Source organism: Peromyscus eremicus, chromosome X (assembly GCF_949786415.1).
Source record: "Peromyscus eremicus chromosome X, PerEre_H2_v1, whole genome shotgun sequence".
In the NCBI taxonomy this organism is placed as follows: domain Eukaryota; kingdom Metazoa; phylum Chordata; class Mammalia; order Rodentia; family Cricetidae; genus Peromyscus; species Peromyscus eremicus.
In genome coordinates, this window is record NC_081439.1 from 63,395,753 (window position 1) to 63,417,349 (window position 21,597).

The following is a 21,597-nucleotide window of genomic DNA, read 5'->3' on the forward strand; positions in this document are numbered from 1 at the left end:
AACTGGGTCTCTCAGATAGTTCAATGAACACCCTGGATAGAGCACTGGAGTGCCTGCAGTAATTTGAGAAAGGAAAGGTTAGAGATTTTTGCCAACTGCTGGTCTCTGGGCCTGGGAAGCAGTGAGGGAGGTCTTCCAAACAATCTCATAGGGGGGCAAATCCCTCCCTATACAGGGTGCAGTGGGCCAAAGGAAAGCAAAGGAAGGAGGCCTATCCATCCTCTGCTGGACTCTAATGACAGTTTTGATAGAGCTTCTTTTAATGCCTTGTTTATTCTTTATTTCCTGGCCAGAACTCTGAGGTATATATGTACAATGAAGTTTTTAATCTATGTCTAAATCTTTAGCTATTAATTGAGAGGTTTTGGCTATAAACAAATGTGAGGCCATTGTTTAACCCCATTGCTAGGAGGAGGCCAAATCAGGGGGCCATGGGGAAGCTTTTTAGCTACTATTTGAACATTTTCAGCCTGGGCGGTAAACATGTCTATTCACTTTGAAAGGCTATCTATTAAAACTACCAAGTATTTTTGTTCTCCACCAGCAGGCCTGATCTCTGTGAAGTCAGTTTTTCCAGAGTTCACCAGGATGTTGGGCTCTCATTTGGACCTCTTCCTGGGTAAGGGTTCTCTATTTTGGATTCACTTGAGCACAAATCTGGCATCTGGATGAGACATATTGCACTAGGCTGTCTAGTATAGGTATAACATAACTCGGTGTGAATAACTCAGAAAGTTTTGTGGACTCAAGATGAGTAGCCTGGTGAAGATGAGTTACCAGAGTCCTGTCAGTCATTTCTGGGAGAATTATCTTTCCTTCTGATGTCATCAATCAATGTGTGAATTTGAGTTGTCCACTTCTTCTTTATCATAGTGTTTCACCAGGTCATGGTATGTCATTAGGATATCAACAGACCCCACTGGTCTTAGGGCCCTTTGTCAGGTAGTCAGGTCAGAAGCCCAGCAGTGGAGGAACACAGCAATCTGTAGGGAAAGCCAAACAGCTTCTAGGAGGGCCAAGATTTGTTGTTGTTTGAGACAGAGTTTCTTTGTGTAACAGCCATATCTGTCCTGGGACTCATTTTGTAGACCAGGATGATCTGCCAGCTCTGCTTCCCAAGTGCTGGTATTAAAAGCATGTTCAACTATGCTCAGCTGGAGGGACAAGATTTTTTAATGCCCCCCCTTTTCCCACCAGTGAGATGCCCTCTTTGTCTATAGATCATACTGTAGACATGCCTATTAGTAAAAGCATATCAACTAATGGTCTGTGTATATGTTGGTGGACTTTCCTTTACCCCATCTGAGAGTCTGGGTCAGATCATTAAGTTCTACTCTCTGGGCAGAGGTACCTGGCTTGAGCCCAAATCATTTTTATTAAAGTAACTACTACAGCTCCCATAAACTTGCTTTTATCATGTGACAATCATGGAAGAGTGCTGTGGATATCCCTCTGTATAAATAAAATGATGATTGGCCAGTAGCCAGGCAGGAAGTATAGGCGAGATAAGCAGAGAAGAGAATTCTGGGGACAGGAAGGCTGAGTCAGGGGATGCTGCCAGCCGCTTTCATGAGTACCAACATGTGAGATACTTGTAAGCCACGAGCCATGTGGCAAGGTATAAATTTATAGAAATGGGTTAATTTAAGGTAAAAAAACTAGATAACAAGAAGCCTGCCACGGCCATACAGTTTGTAAGCAATATAAGTCTCTGTGTTTACTCGGTTGGGTCTGAGTGGCTGTGGGACTGGCGGGTAAGAGAGCTTTGTCCTGACCATGGGCCAGGCAGGACTGGAGAAAACTTCAGCTACAGAAGAGCACCTGTGTCATTGGGCAAGACAGTAGCTGAGTTGATGGTGGTTGGTTTCTCAAACCAGACTCAAGGGTGGGCCAGGAGTAGGCCTGGTACTGGGTCACACAGTCATTAGACAGACAGGATTCTAGTGTTCCTCAGAACAAGGCCTCGACCATGTCATGGGTGTTGTGCATATAAGGTCTTGAAGAGTTAACTTGTTTGTTTTCTTTCATTCAACTAGCAGTAGAGCTATCCTGTGGCTCCAAGGTCTAATCATTTGGACAGGTATGTTACAGGTTGTATCCATGGCCTAAAATTTTGGGTTAAAACCCCTTTTGTCTTTTGTTTCATAGATAGATGAAAAGGTTTTGAGACATCTGTAAGTCCTAGGGCTTTTAAAGCCTCAAGTACCTTTTGTTTAATTTCAGTCCAGATTATGGGATTAGTACCCCATTTTGTGCTGGTGTATGGATGCCTTGCTATTTCCACAAACTCTGAGGCAGCAATAGCCAGCTGTACCTAGGAACTCAATTTTTTTTGTCTTATTATTTATTTATTTATTTATTTATTTATTTATTTATTTATTTATTTATTTATTTATTGTTTTTCAAGACAGGGTTTCTCTGTGTTACAGATCAGGCTGGCTTCGAACTCATAGAGATTCACCTGCCCCTGTCTCCTGAGTGCTGGGATTAAAGGCATGTGCCACCACTGCTCAGCTCCTAGGAACTTCTGAACCTGTCTCTTAGTCTTTGGAATTGGTATCTGAAGGACGGCAGCATCCCTACTCTGAGACAGGCACCTCTTGCCTCCCCTCAGCTGGTAGCCAAACTAGGTAGCCTTTTACAAAGTTGAACTTTCTTAACCAACACTCTGCAGCCTATGGTCTGTAACTCTTGTGGCAGTCTCTCAGTGATCCTTTGATAGTATGTTTTCCCAGGAAAGCTCTCACAGAAGGGCAGGAAGTCTGTATTTAGTGTCTTTAAATCCTGGGGCAACCTGGTCCAGGAATGTTGTCTCTTGTATCCTCCCACTGAGTCTGTCCATTTAAAGGCAAAGATGGGTTGAGGCTGAAGAATGCATCTTTCAGTTCCAAGGCAGTGTACACCTGTTTTTCTGGAAGAATCAGACATATAAGAATCAGAGGTCCCAAGTTTCTTCACAGGCGGAAGAGGTGTATTCCAGGATGACTGGCAGGGCACCAGGATGCCTGTTTCTTTTAAGACAGGCAAAAAAGGAATGTAATTTCTCTTTGTTTAATTTCCAGGGTCATTGGGTATTGTTTATTCTAGATGGATGTAGCTGAACTGGTTAGTTGAACAATTACAGGAACTTGGTGCTGGGGCAGTCCTGGGCTTGATTTCTGCCCATACCCCTAGGAATCTTTGTTGTCAATCTGAGAGATAGTCCAGCTGTATCTTTTGATTGGAGGCGGAACTTTCAGTTAGGAGATATTCTTCTGACAGAGGGTAAGACATGAAAAATTTTTCTGGGTATCTATAACTGCGTCTTATCATCAGAGATGGTGACAGTGGCTTTCAGTTTATGCAAAAGCTCTTGTTCTAGTTGGTTTTCTGTTGTTAAACATTTTTAAAGCTATCGCCAGCTATTGAGAACTACTTCCACTTTTAGATTTTTAAAACTTTTATAACTTCATTTTAATATCTGGGGCCAAGTGGATGACAAAAGAAATCTTTTTAGCAACTGTCTTTAATCAGTCTCATAATCTTTTTTTTCTTCTCTTTTTTTAATTTTTATTTTTATTTTGCAATACAATTCAGTTCTACATATCAGCCACGGATTCCCTTGTTCTCCCCCCTCCGGCCCCCCTTACCTTCCCCCCAGCCCACCCCCCATTCCCACCTCCTCCAGGGCAAAGCCTCCCCTGCGGACTGAGATCAACCTGGTAGGCTCAGTCCAGGTAGGTCCAGTCCCCTCCTCCCAGGCCGAGCCAAGGGACCCTGCTTAGGCCCCAGGTTTCAAACAGCCAACTCTTGCAGTGAGCACAGGACCGGGTCTCACTGCCTGGATGCCTCCCAAACAGATCAAGCCAATCAACTGTCTCACCCATTCAGAGGGCCTGATCCAGTTGGGGATCCCTCAGCCATTGGTTCATAGTTCATGTGTTTCCATTCATTTGGCTATTTGTCCCTGTGCTTTATCCAACCTTGGTCTCAACAATTCTCGTGCATATAAACCCTCCTCATTCTCGAAAGGACCTAGTGAAAGCTGTTTAAAGTCTCCTTGGTCAGTGATAGACAGAAGTGAAAATCCGTTCTGTCCCAGGCTGTGTTGTGTGGCCGTGATCCCCCTGCCCAGCCCAAGGATGTTTTTTGTTTCTTTGTTTTTATTTTGGGAATTTTTTTGTTGTTTTGTTTGCTTGTTTTTCAGAGAATGGTGAGTTTTATATATCATTGGTTTAAAAGTAGACATAAATCATGAAATAGAAAAGAGTGGAACTTTCTCTTTGCCTTTGGGCTCAGCCCAGGGGAACTTTTCCCCTTACCCTGGGCTACTTAGAACAGGCACCAAGTGGAGCAGAGGTAATTCTCACCTGGGGGAACTATTTCCCCCCCTTTGTGTGCATTCCACTTAGTTGGCAGGAGACCCTGGGTGAGAGGCCTGACTTCTCTTCTCCTCCACACAGGGACCAAAGCTGACCATGAGCAGGAGCCAAGCAATGAAACAAGCAAGAGCTTCTGCTCCTGGAGTGGGATGGGTGGAGGCTTTGGGGATTTCCCTGGGTGACCTGGTAGAGCCAAAATGATTTGAGTCTCTTACATGAGGGACTATAGATTTCAAGTTGGGTTTAGGGAGGATCTCACACAGAGAAAGCCATCAGTCAGTACAGGTAAACAAAACTGACAGAAACACATAGAAAGACATACAGACACGTGCACATAGAGAAACATAGTAAAAACAACCATGGAGGACACCACACATTCATAGACCTGAACAGTCAGAGGGATCCAATAACATGTCACATGGATCCTGGACATTGGGTTAGCAGCTGCATATGACCTCTCCTATGTGTCTAAACAGAAAGCACCTTAACTAGACTTACTTCCCAGAGATGACAGAGCAGGCAACTTTCCAATTTGTTTCATTTTAGGATGGAGGTTTCAGACCCCTCTGAAACAGGAGGTAGCGATCGACCAAAGGGAGCTCTAGGGACCTACAACATTTTAGGACTCCTCCTAGGAGCCCCTTGACCACTGCACCCCTCCATTCTCCAAGGGGGTCTGAGATACCAGGTGTCTCCAGGTCTGGTCTCTGGGATCTTGGTGGGACCTCCAAAAATGTTGTGGGGTAGTCACCAGAGAAGACTACTTGGACATGGATTTAAACCAATAGAAAGTCTTTATTAGCCAACTGGAAACTACACTGGGTGCTTGGGATCCCAGTGCAGCCCTGAGCCTTTCTCAGGGTGAGCTTTTAAGCACAAAATCCATGTCTTGGGTTGACATAATTCAGTTAAGAAGAATGGTTAGCCAGAAGCAGAAGTACAAAAGCCCCAAAGCAAGGTTAGTACATTTAGAGACTTTCCCATAACTATGTACTTTGATGGAGTAGGCCTTTGTTTTAGTTTTGACAGTTGATGCTGTCTACATAAAACTCAAGCTGTTAGGCACCATTTGTAACTGAAAGTTTTTCTGTGCCCACCCGGCTCCCATGTCTTCGTGGTCCCGCAGCTGCTCAGACCCAGATGAACACACGGAGGCTTATATTAATTATGAACTGTATGGCCTATTGGCTCAGACTTCTTGCTAGCTAGAAGTTACATCTTAAATTAACCAGTTTCTATAAATCTATACTTTGCCACGTGGCTTGGGGCTTACCGGTATTTTTTTTTTTTGGTTTCCTTTTTTTCTGTTTTTTTTTTCATTTTTCTTTATTAAGAAACTTTCTACTCACTCTACACACCACCCACATATCCCCCCTATTCCCACCCTCCAACCCACCCTCCTTAGCTACCTCACATCCCCACAACCCCCAAGCTAAGGTCTCCCATGGGGAGTCAGCAGAGCACACTGAGCCTAGGCAGGTCCAAACCCCTCCCCACTGCCACCAAGGCTGTGCAAGGCATCACACCACAGTCACCAGGCTCCCAAAAGCCTGCACATGCACCAGGGATGGATCCTTATCCCCCTGCCTGGGTGCCCCCCAAACAGTTTGAGTCAAACAACTGTCTTTCATATCCAGAGGGCTTAGTCCAGTCCCATGGGGGCTCCACAGCCACTAGTCTACAGTACATGGGCTTCCATTAGTGTGGCTGGCTTAACCAGTATCTTTACATCTTGTTTCTCATGGCAGCAGCTAGCAGAATCCTCTCTGTTCTGTCTTTCTCCTTCCTCCTCTCTAGTTAGAATGTCCTGCCTAACCCTATTCTGCCTCACCTGATTGGCCAAACAGTTTTATTTATCAACCAATCAGAGCAACATATTTTCACAACATACAAAAAGACATTCCCCCATCAAAGGAACATCACTAACTATCCTAAAACACATAATGTGTTTGCAATTTTTTGTGGGATAGTTATATCACATTAGGTGAAATTATGACATTGTTTTTATTTGGAAATTGAACATGAATTTAGGAGATGTGATTGTGGGTCAGATTGTCAAGGTTTGGACTTCTGATGGATAATCTTGGTAGTCAACTTGACTATATGTGGCATACCTGTGGCAGATTTTCTTGATTGGATCATTTGAGGTGGGAAGACCCACCCTGAATCTGAGTCACATCTTCTAGTGACAGCTCACATAAAAAGGACATGGAAGAAAGAAGCTTTTGCCTGTTTTCCCTCACTCTTGCTGTCAAGTTCACCTCTCCTGTTGCTGAGGAATTCCTTCACTGTCATTAAAACCTACCCTGTGATTCCAACATAGACAGAATACCAGCAGCTCTTTAGGACTTCCTTGAGAACAGAGTGTGACTGCTGAGATACTCAGTCTTATGGACTGAGCAACTGCTTTATTGTTGGCCGTCCATCAGGAGACAGGCATTGCTGGACTACCCAGCTACAGCCTGGAAGCCACTCTAATAAATCCCATATGTACATATAGTCATTCATTCTATTAGCTCTGTTCATTTTGAGAATGTTGAATAATACAAATCTCTATTTTTCAGGACAGTTCACATCTCAATGAAATACTCACCACCACTCTGTGCTTTTACCACAAATAAACCCACTAACATGGAATACTGACAACCCAGCGATTGCCACTTTGTACCCCTCTCTCTAGGTCACAATACCTACTGTCCTCTGGGACATTATGGGACTCAAACCCCAAATAACTCCACTCTTAAAATCCAAACTTCTTATTCCTACTAACTCATTCCACAATAGTTTAGTCCTTCTGGCAACAAAACCTAAGGGTCTCTTTCCATCTTCTCTAAGACTTAGGAAAAATCAATGCCACCATTGTCTCCAGTCACCTAGTAACCTTACCCCTATACCTTGTTGTAGCTGAAGTTTTCTCTAGTCCTGCCTGGCCCACGGTCAGGACAAAGTTCTTTTACCTGCCAGTCCCACAGCTGCTCAGACCCAACCGAGTAAACACACAGAGACTTATATTGTTTACAACTGTATGGCCGCAGCAGGCTTCTTGTTATCTAGTTCTTATATCTTAAATTAACCCATTTCTATTAATCTATACCTTGCCACATGGCTCGTGGATTACCAGTATCTTACATGTTGGTACTCATGAAAGCGGCTGGCAGCATCTCCTAATTCAGCCTTCCTGTTCCCAGAATTCTCTTCTCTGCTTGCCCTGCCTATACTTCCTGCCTGGCTACTGACCAATCATCATTTCATTTATACAGAATGATATCCACAGCACCTTGTTATTCTTTCTCCACCTTATGTCACTCATTTTACTGTCACAGACTTAAAAAAATAAATATTTTTTTCACTATTCCCTTACACCAGTGGTTCTCAACCTTCCTTACGCTGTGATCCTTCAATATAGTTCATGATGTAGTGATCCCCAAGCAAAAAATTATTTTTGTTGCTACTTCATTACTACAATTTTGTTATTGTTATGAATCACAATGTAAATATCTGTATTTTCAGACGGTCTTAGGCAACTGTTGTCAAAGGATCAGCCCCAAAGGGGTCACAACCCACAGGCTGAGAACCACTGTCTTACACTCTTCTCCTAACGCCTTTGTCTCTTCCCATGGGTAGATTCTAACACACACTGTTCTCAGTAGCTACCATGGGCTGTCTTACTTCTGGAATTCTTTTTTTTTAAACATTTCATTAACTTTTATTTTTGGTTTTGCAGAAGAGTCTATGAATACGTACTGTTCATTGCCTTGCTAGATTTTTTTTTTGGTTTTTCGAGACAGGGTTTCTCTGTGTAGCTTTGCGCCTTTCCTGGAACTCGCTTTGGAGACCAGGCTGGCCTCAAACTCATAGAGATCCGCCTGCCTCTGCCTCCTGAGTGCTGGGATTAAAGGCGTGCGCCACCACCGCCCGGCGCCTTGCTAGATTTTGGTAAGTTCCTTTTCTGCAGCTCTTTCATCATCCATCCAGGTCACATTACCACCAAACAGGAGGATGTGATTGGCACATCCTCAGTGTCTTTTTTTTTTTTTTTTAATGCTGAATGCTGTTTATTGAAGGAGGGAAGAGGTCTTAAATACAGAACACTGTCAACTTCTGGAATTCTTGGACAGCTCTCATTTCTTTAGCCAGGCCTTACAGGATGATCTGGCCACTCTTGGTGTATGCCCTAGTATCCTGCTTCAATATGTAGATGTCCTACTCTGCAGTTCTTCCGATTTTGATTGTGCCTGTTAGACTTCTATCTTCCTAAACTCCCTATGTGCCTGGGGATACCAGGCCTAAAAGGAAAAGGCCCAGGTAATCACTTACGTAGTACCTTATCTAGGAATCACCCTCACTCTAAAATAAGGATTCATACCTCCTCACTTCAGGAGCCTTCATTCAAGATCTTCCCCTCTCTACTACCAAGAAGGACCTGTCATCTAGGGCTCATGAACGTTTTTCACATTTGGATTCCAAACATCTCTCTCATAGCAAACCATTATTTGAAACAACAAGGGAGGATCTGACTGTGCCTTTGTTCTCCCCTACTTCTCTCCACTCACCCTACCAGGCTAAAATACAGATTATCCCTGACTTTAGCCCTATCTTCCCAAAGCCCTCAAACCTTTCAGACTCTATATTCATGCAAACGGAGGAGAGGCTCTAGGCCTACTAAGTCAAAAGACGTGTTTTATCACACTGATATCTCTAAAAGTAGAAATTGGCCTCTGTCTTCAACTCTCAGTAGCACCAGTGTTTTTAATATCCTCAGGCAACAATTTCACCCTGTTCAGATATCTTCGAATATGGTCTTCTTATAATCTTACTGATTTCCGAAGTCACAAAGCCTTTCTCATCCTCTCCCCTTTTTGTATTCAGACAATCTACTCTTACCATATAAATATCCTTTCACTGACGTTCAGACTCTCAGTCCTGCTACTTTACACCCCAGTGTTTATCTTCACTAACTCACCACTCCCATTCCTGTACCTCTATAATTGACCTCTCCATCCCTCCTTACATGTAAGACCAGTCTATACCCAGTGTTCATGATTGATTCATAGCTGAGAGTTCCTCTAACAGGGAAAGGGGGCTGCTTATGTTATTATACAACCTATAGCTCCAAATAATAAAGATCAGCTTACCATTATTATAGAGCCTCATTCATTTCCTCCCTTTACAATCTCACAACAGGTTGTACTCAGCTTTTTCTAGGGCTCTTCTGATGGCTAAAGATGAAACAGTCACCAAATACACAGATTTCAAATATGAATACAATGTGATACAGTCAAATGCAGCCATCTGACAGGAATGAGGCTCTCTCACCCAACATAACACCCTAACTGAAAATGGCGTGTATATATTCTTAGAGGCAGCCTGGGAGCCCAAATTAGCTGCTACCATTCATTGCAAGGTGTATCAGCTGAATTCCCAATACACCTCTGTGTTGGTTTGAATATGAATGGCACCCATAGGCTCATGGATTTGGACACTTGGTCACTAGGGAGTGGCACTATTAGGAGGTGTGGCCTTGTTGGAGTAGGTGTGTCCTTGTTGGAAGAAGTTTATTGCTAGGATTGGGCTTTGCAGTTTGAGAATCCCAAGCCAGGCCCAGTGGCCTCTCTCTGCCCATTACCTGCAGATCTAAATGTTGAGCTCTCTGATTTCTGCCATGATGCCAATGGACTAAATAGCTAAACTCTAAGCCAGCCCCAATGGAATGTTTTTCTTTATAAAAGTTGTCATAGTCATAGTGTCTCTTCACAGCAATAGAGCACTTACTTAGACAACCTCCACTGCTAAATTTGGGTAACAAATAAGCAAAATAAGTCTGCTAAGATTCACTCCCTTTTAATGCTGACCTTTGCCCCAGTATAACTTAAGCAGAAGAAAACAAAACTACTTCATAAGGTAGCTACTGGGAAAGGTCTTGTGGTATCAAAATCAACTTTTCATCTTGCCCCAAACTCTCAAACAAAAATCCCCCCTTTCAGGCTTATACAGTTTCTTTCACCCAGGCCCTCAGGCCCTTACCAGTTCCTGTGAATGCATGTCTATATAACTTCATAGGATATGTGGCTACTATATCAACTTGTAAAAATTGTTTAACCACTAAACTCAACTCCACTTTTTCTAGCTCACTAAGAGTGGTGGTCTCTCTTAGCTTCTAACTTGACTCATGCACCCCCATCCAAAAATGTAGGTATCTTCTAGTCCTAGTATGTGCCTCTGCAGGTAGATTGAAGCCGTTTCCACTGCCAACAAAAGGGCTTGTACAGATGCCCAACTCCTTATTATAGATATAATTCCCATATTTGGTCTCTTCCCTCTTCTGTACAATTAGACAGTGGTTTTGAATTCACCATTTAAATCTTGAAGTCTCTTGAAAACTTGCACCATAAGCCAAGGACAGGTGGGTACCATTTCTGCTGTGTATAGTGCCTCAATTCTTGAGTACCTCACAGCTGAGGTGCTGGAGTTGGCAGCTAATGTTTCCAAGGATCTCAAAGTAAAGCACATCACTTGTCACTTACAATCTGAGATGATGAAGAATTAGATTCACTTATCAAGGCTACGATAGCCAGGGGTGCTGTGATTCCGCACATCCACAAATCTCTGATCGGAAAGAAAGGACAGCAGAAAACTGCTTAAGAAGTGATTTAACCAGCCTGCTCTCCTTTACTGTCTGTAACTAGGACAGAAGATACCAGTGGGGAATGTGTGGAATTTCTAAGACGAGTTCAATGGAAAAGCATAGAGAATTGCTGTAGACAAGATAAAAGAATGATTTGTATGTTTTTAGACTCTTGGGGTTTGATGAGTCCCTTTCTCTGTGGTCACAGTCATGTATTGATTGGCCAGGCTTCTCCCTTGTGTTTTATACAAAAAGAATTGATAGAACATTTTTTACAAAATTAAAACAAATCTTGAAGTCTCTAGCCATGTTCTTTTAACATCAAATGGAACATACATATTTCATACTATTCCCAATACTTTGATAAAGTAGAAGACATGAACTGAATAATGAAAGTGTCCCAAACCAAATTATCTATAAAATCGTATTTAGACTGCACCAATTTTCTCCCACTCGTCCTTTCAAAGATCCATCTCCTTCCACATAACTCTTAAACCTAAATCCTTTTGAATTTTTATATGACAAGCACCTAGTATGTCCAGGATTAGTAGCCCCTAATTTTTATCATTTACCCTCTCCACCCCATCCCTCCCAACATTTTTGACAAATCTCTTTAATCTATGTAGATCAAAAGGTCCCACATCCTTTACTTGGATTAAACTTCCACCTTGAGCCTGGACAAGAGAAATATCTCTGTAGGTAGAGTTTTCCTGCCTGGCCCACAGTCAGGGCAAATCTCTTTCACCCGCCAGTCCCACAGCCTCTCAGACCCGACAAAGTAAACACAGAGACTTATGTTGCTTTCAAACTGTATGGCCGTGGCAGGCTTCTTGCTAACTGTTCTTACTGTTTAAATTAATCCATTTCCATTAATCTATACCTTGCCACATGGCTCGTGGCTTACCGGCATCTTCACAAGCTGTTTCTCATCGTGGCGGCTGGCAGTGTCTCTCTGACTCAGCCTTCCACTTCCCAGCTTTATTCTCCTCCTTGCCCCGCCTATACTTCCTGCCTAGCCAACGGCCAATCAGTGTTTTATTGATTAATTAGCAACACATTTGCCATACATCCCACAGCATATCTCAGTTCTCCATACATGCCAAATACTTTATAACAAAAATGGAAAGGGTATTTCAAGGTCATATTCACTCTCCCCACAGCAGCAAAACTTCAATGACTGTTCACTTGGATCCTTATGCCTAATTCAGGCACCCCCTACTCCTATTACTTTATTTTCATAAGCCTAACTTCCCTTCATATCTTTAGACTTCCTCTAATTACAGAGGAGATTTCTTCAGATGAGTTTCACCCTAAAACAACTACAATTGTCACTCACAAATATACAACAGGATCTCTGACTGATACCCTGATGAAGACATTTGGTGAACTTCTTTCTGGACAGCCTCTGCCTATAGGGTACTTTTCTTCACTCCTGACCAAATAATTTGTCACACTAACTCATTTTCTCCAATTTACCCCATCTCCTACCTTTCCTTCCCCTCATAGCTATTGAACTCTGATACCTATTGGGATCATAAACAATAAAACATCCGTGAGTACTATTAGGAAATGGGGATCTCAATGTCCTTTCCTCACACTGGCTTCCATAGTGGTAATAGATTATTGTTCTCTATAATGCTAGTTAAGTAATTCCCAGAGAATGGACTTGAACTGCAAAACATCACTCTAGCTATCCTCTATGTAGGAGGGAATTTACTCATGCTCACAAGTAATGAGCTTCCCAGACAATCGATTCCCCTAATGCTATACTTTCCCAACTCACTTCAATGAAACTCTCTAACTACCCAACTTCTAAAAAACCACTACTCCTCCTTATCTAATCTGTTTGCTGGGTGTGTCTTCATCTGTCTTATATTACAGATCACACATTCACTTGGTGCCTGGCTTATGTTGCAATTGGGTTTCCATTTTACCTGACAGGATACCCCTGAATTTCAAATTTAAAGAGAAATTCCTGAATTAATTTATAGACAACTTCTTAAAATGTGTCCTCCCCAATGCCAGTTCAAGAAACCATACCAAAGGGAAATAACTTTGGACTACCAGGCCCTGCTTTGTGTCTCTAGAGCTCAATTCCCAACATCACATCCTGTGGACTCACTCTAACTTTACTTATATAATCTTACTCTTACTACTATAACCCAGTCACATTACAGGTGAACACTACAATTCCCAAAGGAGACAAAACATATGAGATTTTAGTCACCTGCCTCACTTGACTTTCTACTTTCAACTTGTTCTTGGTTCAAATATTTCTGGAGGTGAGAAAAGGGACCTGATTTCTTTATTATAGGAGAAATATTTACAGGAAATACCATGTTTTGTCACGTTTCAACCTGACACAGCCAATACTTGTCATCTCCTAAATATCCACCTGCCCTACTATTATTTTCCCAACATCAGTACTTTTTTCCTGGCTTAAGAACATCCCCAAATAAACTAATCTCTTGTGTCCAATCTACAACCTTTCACCACTGAGTCGCTGAGACACAGTTTTTCTCTGCATTACACTTGAAAGAAAGAAGAACGTCTAGAAAAAAAGAAGTTCATTAAATAATACATTTTGATCTCCTTCCCTCTCTTTCTTATAAATCAGGACTCTTGGATTTGTGGGGAAGTACCTATATATGCTTACCCATTAAGTAAACAGAACTTGTACTGTTGCCTTTATATTCTCCAACATTTGCCTCATTTCCCCTGAAACACCAAACCTTATCATTATGCCTACCTCAGCAAAAAGAGCCACCCAGCTCATCTCTCTTGCCAATATTCAAGACTTGGAATGGGAACAATGGGACTAGGGGTTTCTTTGCATCATCTAACTTCTCTGTCTCAGAAAACCTTGAAGAAACCTCAGATCAGTTTAATACCTTTTAAGATCAACTAAATTTTCTGAACACTCTGGTTTTTCAAAATCAAAAAGGATTAAAGCTTCATATTGTGCCCAACTGGGGAATTTGTGGCCTTCTCCAGGAAAAATGCCACTTCTACATCAACAGATCCAAACTGGTTTGAGATGGGGCCCAAAGACTTAAGGGCCAGGCACAGAGTATTCAGTACAAGCCTTCTCCTTTGGATAGAATCTAGGTTCCTTTGAATCCTGGATTTTCCCTTTCTCCCTCCTTTCCTCATTACCTTTATACTTACACATTTACCCTGTCTTTTAAACATTTAACAGATATTCCTCCTGGATTGAATCCTTGCCATCACTTACTCCACCACAGAGGATAAAATGAAAACAGTACTTCTTTTGGAGTTATTCCACACCTTTGAACCCTAAAATGATGCTCCCTCTTCCATCATTATATAGCCAGATAGAAAATAATGCCCCTATACTTTATATATAAAGGATCTGGAGCAAAGGAATATCCCCCATATACCAAAAAATAACAGGGTCATAAAACAAGCTCAAAGCTTCAAGAACTCTGATACCCATGGAATTATGGAAAGCAGTCAATATTCATCTCACATACTGGAGCCTGGAGGTCACAAAAACAGACACTCTAACTTACCTTCCACTAGAAGTTTGGCAAAAACAGTTTATAAAACAAAATAAAAAACAAACGGTAAAAAAATCAAGAAAACAAAAAAACAGCTTCTGTACTTGGCTTTGCTGGGCCCTTCTTCCTTCCTACCAGCAACTATGAAAACTTTTTCACAGATCTTGCATAGAATTATTCTGGTACCCTCGAGTGCTGTGTACCATGGTTTGAGGGTGCTGACCTCTCGCATCAATAAATTCCTGTCTTCTGAATTACAGTTAAACTGAGTCTTTAACCTTTCATTTTTAGCCACTGACTTATTTGTTAAATATATGTAATAATAACACTTAGTAACATGCTGTATGAGCTATCAGCCATATTATATAGTCTAATATATATTTATCTGTGACTATATAGATTTGCAAAATATGATCCATATGTTTACATGATAATGAGACCATCTCACTATTTTTTAAAAATATTCATGTCACCGAGTGGCATGATCATAAATAGTACATTAATTATGCTCTAGCTGTCTCATCCCCAGCTCTACAGAAGAACATACATGACCTTCCCTACACCCCTACCCCATTCCATTTCCTGTGGATCCAACCGATATTTCCCCTATAACCTCCCTCCCTCCACTTGTTTCAAGGGCCACTCCAGTTAGGGCAACAAGTAGGCTGACAGCAGAGCTACACCTCTCCTTCTTCTCCCCCAAGTCCAAGCCCCTAGTCTCATTTCCAGCTCTGTAGCAGAAAATCTTCTGCACTCTTCCTTTTCTCTCTGATCTGTCATCCCCAAGAGATCACAAAGGTCTTCTCCAACTCATCCCACTATCTCAGCCACCAACACCAGCAAGCATTCACTGGGAAACAGGAAACACACAGGCATTATACCCTTTGAAAATCCAGAGAGGAAACAAAAACCAAGGAACAAAACACCCACTCAAATGAAGGCGAATCCAGCAATCAGCACCTAGGCCTACAATCAACTCAATCCCAAAAACCTAGATGCAGTGCAAAAACACAATACCAGCCAGGGCAATATGCTCCACTAGAGCCCAGCTATCCTACCATAGCAGGCTCTGAATATTCCAACATAGCTGAAGCACAAGAAAAAGACCTGAAAACTGCCTTCATGAAGATGATAGAGGCCCTTACAGAGGAAATTAATAAATCCCTTAAGGAAAATACAGTGTAAGGAAATAATAACACTGTTCAACATCTGAAGATGGAAATAGAATCAATATAGAAAACACAAACAGAGGGAATTCAGGAAATGAAAAATTTAAGAATTTGAACAACAAGCACTATAGAAACAAGCTTTATGAACAGAATACAAGAGATGGAAGAAAGAATCTCAGGCATTGAAGACATGTTAGAAGAAATGGATACATTGGTCAAAGACTATGTTAAATGCAAAAAGAAAATCCTGATACAAAACATTCAGGGAACCTAGGACACTATGAAAACACAAAACCTAAGAACAGCAATAGAGGAAGGAGAAGAAAACCTACTCAAAGGTCCCTAAAATGTTTTCAATAAATCATAGAAGAAAAATTTTCTAACCTAAATAAGAAGACATCTATAAAGGTACAAGAAGCATATAGAACACCACATAGATTCTACCAGAAAAGAAAATCCCCTTAGCACATAATAATAAAAACACTAAATACAGATAAGAAAGGTTATTAAAAGTTGCAAGGGGAAAAAGACCAAATAATATGTAAATGCAGACCTATTAGAATAACACCTGATTTTCAATGGAGAGTCTAAAAGCTGGAAGGGAATGGACAGAGGTGCTGCAGACTCTGAGAAACCATAGATGCCAGCCCAGACTATTATACCTAGCAAAACTTTTAATCACTGTAGATGGAGGAAATAAGACATTCCATAATAAAGCCAAATTTTAACAACATATGCCTGCAAATCCAGCCCTACAGAATGTGCTAGAAGGAAAATTCCAACCTAAGGAGGTTATCTACATCTTACACAGGGAATAAGTAATTTCACACTAGAAAAGTCAAAAGAAGGGAAACACAAGCACACACCACCACTACCACCACCACCACCACCACCACCATCACCACCACCACCACCAACAACAACAATAATAACAATAAAATAACAAGAATCAATAATCGGTCATTAACATCTCTCAGTATCAATGATCTCAGTTCCTCAATAAAAAGACACAGACTAATAGAATAAATGCAAAAACAGGATCTAACCTTCTGGGGCATCCAAGAAACACACCTGAGCATCAGGATAGACTTTACCTGAGGGTAAAGGGTTGGAAAAATATTACAGATGAATGGACATAAGAAGAAAGCTGGCTTAGCCATTTTCTAACAAAATACACTTCAAACCAAAACTAATAAAAGAGATAGGGAAGAAAAATACATCAAAGGAAAATCCACCAAGAACACATTTCAATTCTTAACATCTATTCCCCAAACACAAGGACAACTAAGTTTGTAAAAGAAACACCACTACAGCTTAAATCATATATGGAACCTCACACACTAATAACAGGAGACTCAATATCCCACTCTCACCAATAGACAGGTCATCTGGACAAAAACTAAACAGAAAAATGCTGAACCTCACAGATATTATAAATCAAATGGACCTACCAAATATTTAGAGAACATTTCACCCTAACACATAAGAATATACCTTCTTCTCTGCAACTCATGAAACTTTCTTCAAAATTGACCACCTACTTGGACAGAAAGCAAGTCTCATCAGATACAAGAAAACTGAAATAACTCCTTTATCCTATCAGACCACCATAGATTAAAAACTATAGATTAAAACTATGGTGGTCTGATAGGATAAAGCGAGTTATTTGTATAATATTATATATAATATCAACAACAACAAAAAGCAACAGAAAGCATGTAAACTCTTGGAAACTGAGCAACTATCTACTGAATAAAGAAATGGGGCAAGACAGAAATAAAGAAATTAAAGAAATCAATGATAATGAACACCTAGCATACCCAAACTTATGGAACACAATGAAAGCAGTGCTAAGAGGAAAGTTCATACCACTAAGTGCCTACAGTAAAAACAAACAAACTAAAGAGAATACTACTAGCAGCTTGATAGCACACCTGAAAGCTCTAGAACAAAAATATATAAACACACTTAAAAGGAATATATGGTAAGAAATAATCCAACTGAGGGCTGAAATCAATAAAATATAAACAGAGAAAAATACAAAGAATCAATGAAACAGGCAGTTGTTTCTTCAAGAAAATCAACAAGATAGAGAAACCCTTATCCAACCCAACAAAAGGGCAGAGAGAGAATATCAAAATTAACAAAATCAGAAATGAAAAAAGGAGATATAACAACAGATACAAAGGAAATCTGGAAAATCATAAGGATGTACTTTAAAAACCTGTACTCAAACCAAGTGCAAAATCTAAAGGAAAAAAGTAATTTTCTCAATATGTATCACTTACCAAAATTAAATCAGGATCAGATAAGCAATTTGAATAGACTTATAATCCCTAGTGAAATAGAAGCAGTCTTCACAAGTCTCCCAAACAAAAAGAAGCCCTGGCAAAGATGAATTTAGAGAAGAATTTTACCACACTTTCAAAGAGTTAATGCCACTACTCCTCAAACTATTCCATAAAATATAAAAGAAACAAAGAAAGTTCAACATCCTTAGCCATCAGGGAAATGCAAATCAATACTACTTTGAGATTCCATCTTACACCTGTCAGAATGGCTGAGATCAATAACAGAAGTGACAGCTCATGCAGGCAAGAATGCGGAGCAAGGGGAACACTCTTCCATTGCTGGTGGGAGTGAAAACTTGTACAGCCACTTTAGAAATCAATACGGTGGTTCCTCAGAAAGTTGGGAATCAATCTACCTCAAGATCTAGCTATATTACTCTTGGGCATGTACCCAAAGGACACCCCATCCTACTTGTAAGGACATTTGCTTAGCCATGTTCATTGCTTTTCTATGCACAATAGCACAATAGCCAGAAACTGGAAATAACCTAGATGTTCTCCAACAGAAGAATGGGTAAAGAAAACAGAGTACAATTATACAATGGAGTATTACTCTGCTGTTAAAACAAAACATCATGAAATTTGTACACAAGTGGATTAAACTAGAAAAAAATTATCCTGAGTGTGGTAACCTAGACCCAGAAAGATAAATATGGTATGTGTTCACTTATATGAGGGTATTAACCACTAAATAAATAATGGCCAACCTATAGTCTGTAGAACCAGAGACGCTTGGTGTAGAGGATGAGAATAGGGAGGACATATATATCTCCCTGGGAGGGGGTATTAGAGTGAATTTTATAAGTGGAGTAGGGGAAGGTGGGGATGCAAATTGGAAGGTCAGATGTGAAGGGGGAGGGGACATGGGGTAAAGGGGAGAAATGTGGGAAGATACAGCTAGAATTGAGGGACATTTCAGTGCTTGCATGGAAATCTGATGCTGTGGAACATCCCTGGAATATATGGAGGTGATCCTAACGAGGTCTCCTAATAATGGGGATGATGGAGTACCAGCTGGCCATCTCTGATCACTAAATGAGTTTTCAAATACTGAGACAGGGTTGAACTCTGTTGAGTTCTTGGCCACTTTGATCTTATGGAAATTCCCCAAACAACCCAGGCTGTTGCTAAGGCTCTAAATTGACAGCAGGGCCTTGTTGCTGAGGACAGCATCCACACAATTGAACATGAAGAAGTTGAGCTGGAGCCTATATGGAGCTTTCACCCCCATGATCCAGTGTCTTTGGTATTGCAAGGTGTATTGTCATGGATTGGTGATTGTTCAGTCATCATCAGAGAGGTTCCTGCCTTCGGCAGATGGGAACAGATGCCAGGATCCACGGGCAGACATTGCAACAGATGGAGAGACCCTGTAACACAGTGTTCTAGATGAGATGTCTCCATAAGGTCCCTCCTCTCAGAGCTCAGGTAACCCCATAGAAGAGTAGGCATAGGGCATGTGGAAGCCAAAGTGGGAAAAACCAGGAAAGCAGGGCCTTATAAATCGACTGAGTGGGGCTCATGTGAACTCACAGAAACTGAAGAACCAAGAACAGGGCTTGTGATGATCTGCATCAGGTCCTCTGTATATGTATTGTAGCATTTATCTTAATGTTTGTGTGTGACTCCTGAGTGTGTGAACTAGTGGGTTTCTGACTCTTGTGCCTTCTTTTGAGGCTGTTTTCCTTCCATTGGTTTGCCTTGTACAGCCTCAACGTAATGGTTTTGGCTTTGTTTTATTATATTTTATTTTGTCGTGTTTGGTTGTTGTCTCCTGGAAGCTTGGTGAGAGACAGAGGAAGAGTGGATCTGGAGGGGAGGAGAGTAGGGAGGGACTGTGAGGAGTGGAGGGAGGGGAAACTATAATAAAGATATGTTAGATGAGAGAGGAATCTATTTTAAATAAACAGATAAAAAAAATTACGTACAACATTGAAATCTCTTGAAATACATGATAGGCACATTTTTTATCAAGGGGTAAAATTCAGAGAAGTGTTTTCTACTTAAGTCCTGACGTACAAAAGTATTTTAGTAGTGTTCAGGGTCATAAAAAGAGCTGATACTATTCTCTTGTTTCTTCTAGGCCCAGAGCTAACGTGCTATCATAGTTGGAATTAGGAGAATGAAATCAGGCATTTTTACTAGTGATTTCTGGATTTGAAAAGGAAAACCGATATTTGGCAGGAATTCTAAAAATAACAATTTAAAGTACTTATGCATGCGGTTGATATATACAATATAAAAAGAACTGCAATAATTGAATACCCAAATCATAAACTTTCCAATCAATAAGCTAATGAAATGAACAGATAATTCTCAATAGAAGAATCACACAAGTCCAATAAATTAAAAAAAAATACTCAACCTCCTTAGTCATTAGAAAAATGCAAGCTTAAACCCCTTTGATATTCTATCTCACTGCAGTCAGAATGACTATGACCAAGAAAATATGGTTGTCTAAATATAACATTAACAAGGAAGACAGCAATAGACATGCTGATGTGGAAGGGGAAATCTCACGAGGCTTTAGCCTAGACAAGAGCTACAGGCAACCAAAAAATGCTCAGAGTGGGAAAAATAGTTTTTCCCTGGGAAGCGCACATCAATTGGTTATCCAAAACCAAACAGTCATCCCTGAAAATATACATACAAATAACATTATATGGAGTGTGCAGGTTGTATTTACATATTTAGGAGTGTGTGTGTGTGTGTGTGTGTGTGTGTGTGTGTGTGTGTGTGTGTGTTGTGTAACAGCAATTAAAGAAAAGATAGAGGCCATGAATTTGAAAGAGTTTAGTTAATTTCAAAGAAATCAACATGGAAGGGTTTTGAAGGAGGAAAGGGAAGGGGAAAATGATATAAATTCAATATAATGTCAAAATAGAAAAAAACGTTGAAAAAAGAAAACAAATGACAACAAATACTTGAGAAGATGAACCCTTATGTACTGTTGTTAGGAATATAAACTATACAATCCCTATGGAAATCAGTGTGTAAGGTCCTCAAAAAATTAACACTATAACTACCGTATGACTCAGCTCAGTCATTCCTGGGCACACACCCAAAGGATTCTGTATCCTATTACAGAGGCACTTACTTGCACATATCTAGTCATTGGTGCACTTTTCACAAATGGAAGATAATAAAAAATTCTAGATATCTATCAAGCAAAGAATAGAAAATGAAAGTGTGGGATATATACAGCAGAATTTTACTCAACTCTTAAGGCAAAATGAAATCATGAAATTGTCAGGTAAATGGATAGACCTGGAAATTGTCATATTAACCGAGGTGACCCAGCGTCAGAAAGACAGATGTCAGATACTGGCTCTCACATATGTTTGTATGTATGTAAATAAGGAATTGTGAGTGTGAGTAGAGACTATGACACTAGGATAGGAGACCTTAAGAAGGGAACTGGAAGTTTGAGAAGTTGGGGGTGGGGGCAAAGATGCTACATGTACCATGAAAGTAAAGAAGGCTACTGAGAATGGAAGGGCACAGGGATGGGGAGGCAATGAGGAATGGGAAACAACAATAGCAAACTTTCTTTTTTCTTGTGGTTTTTCG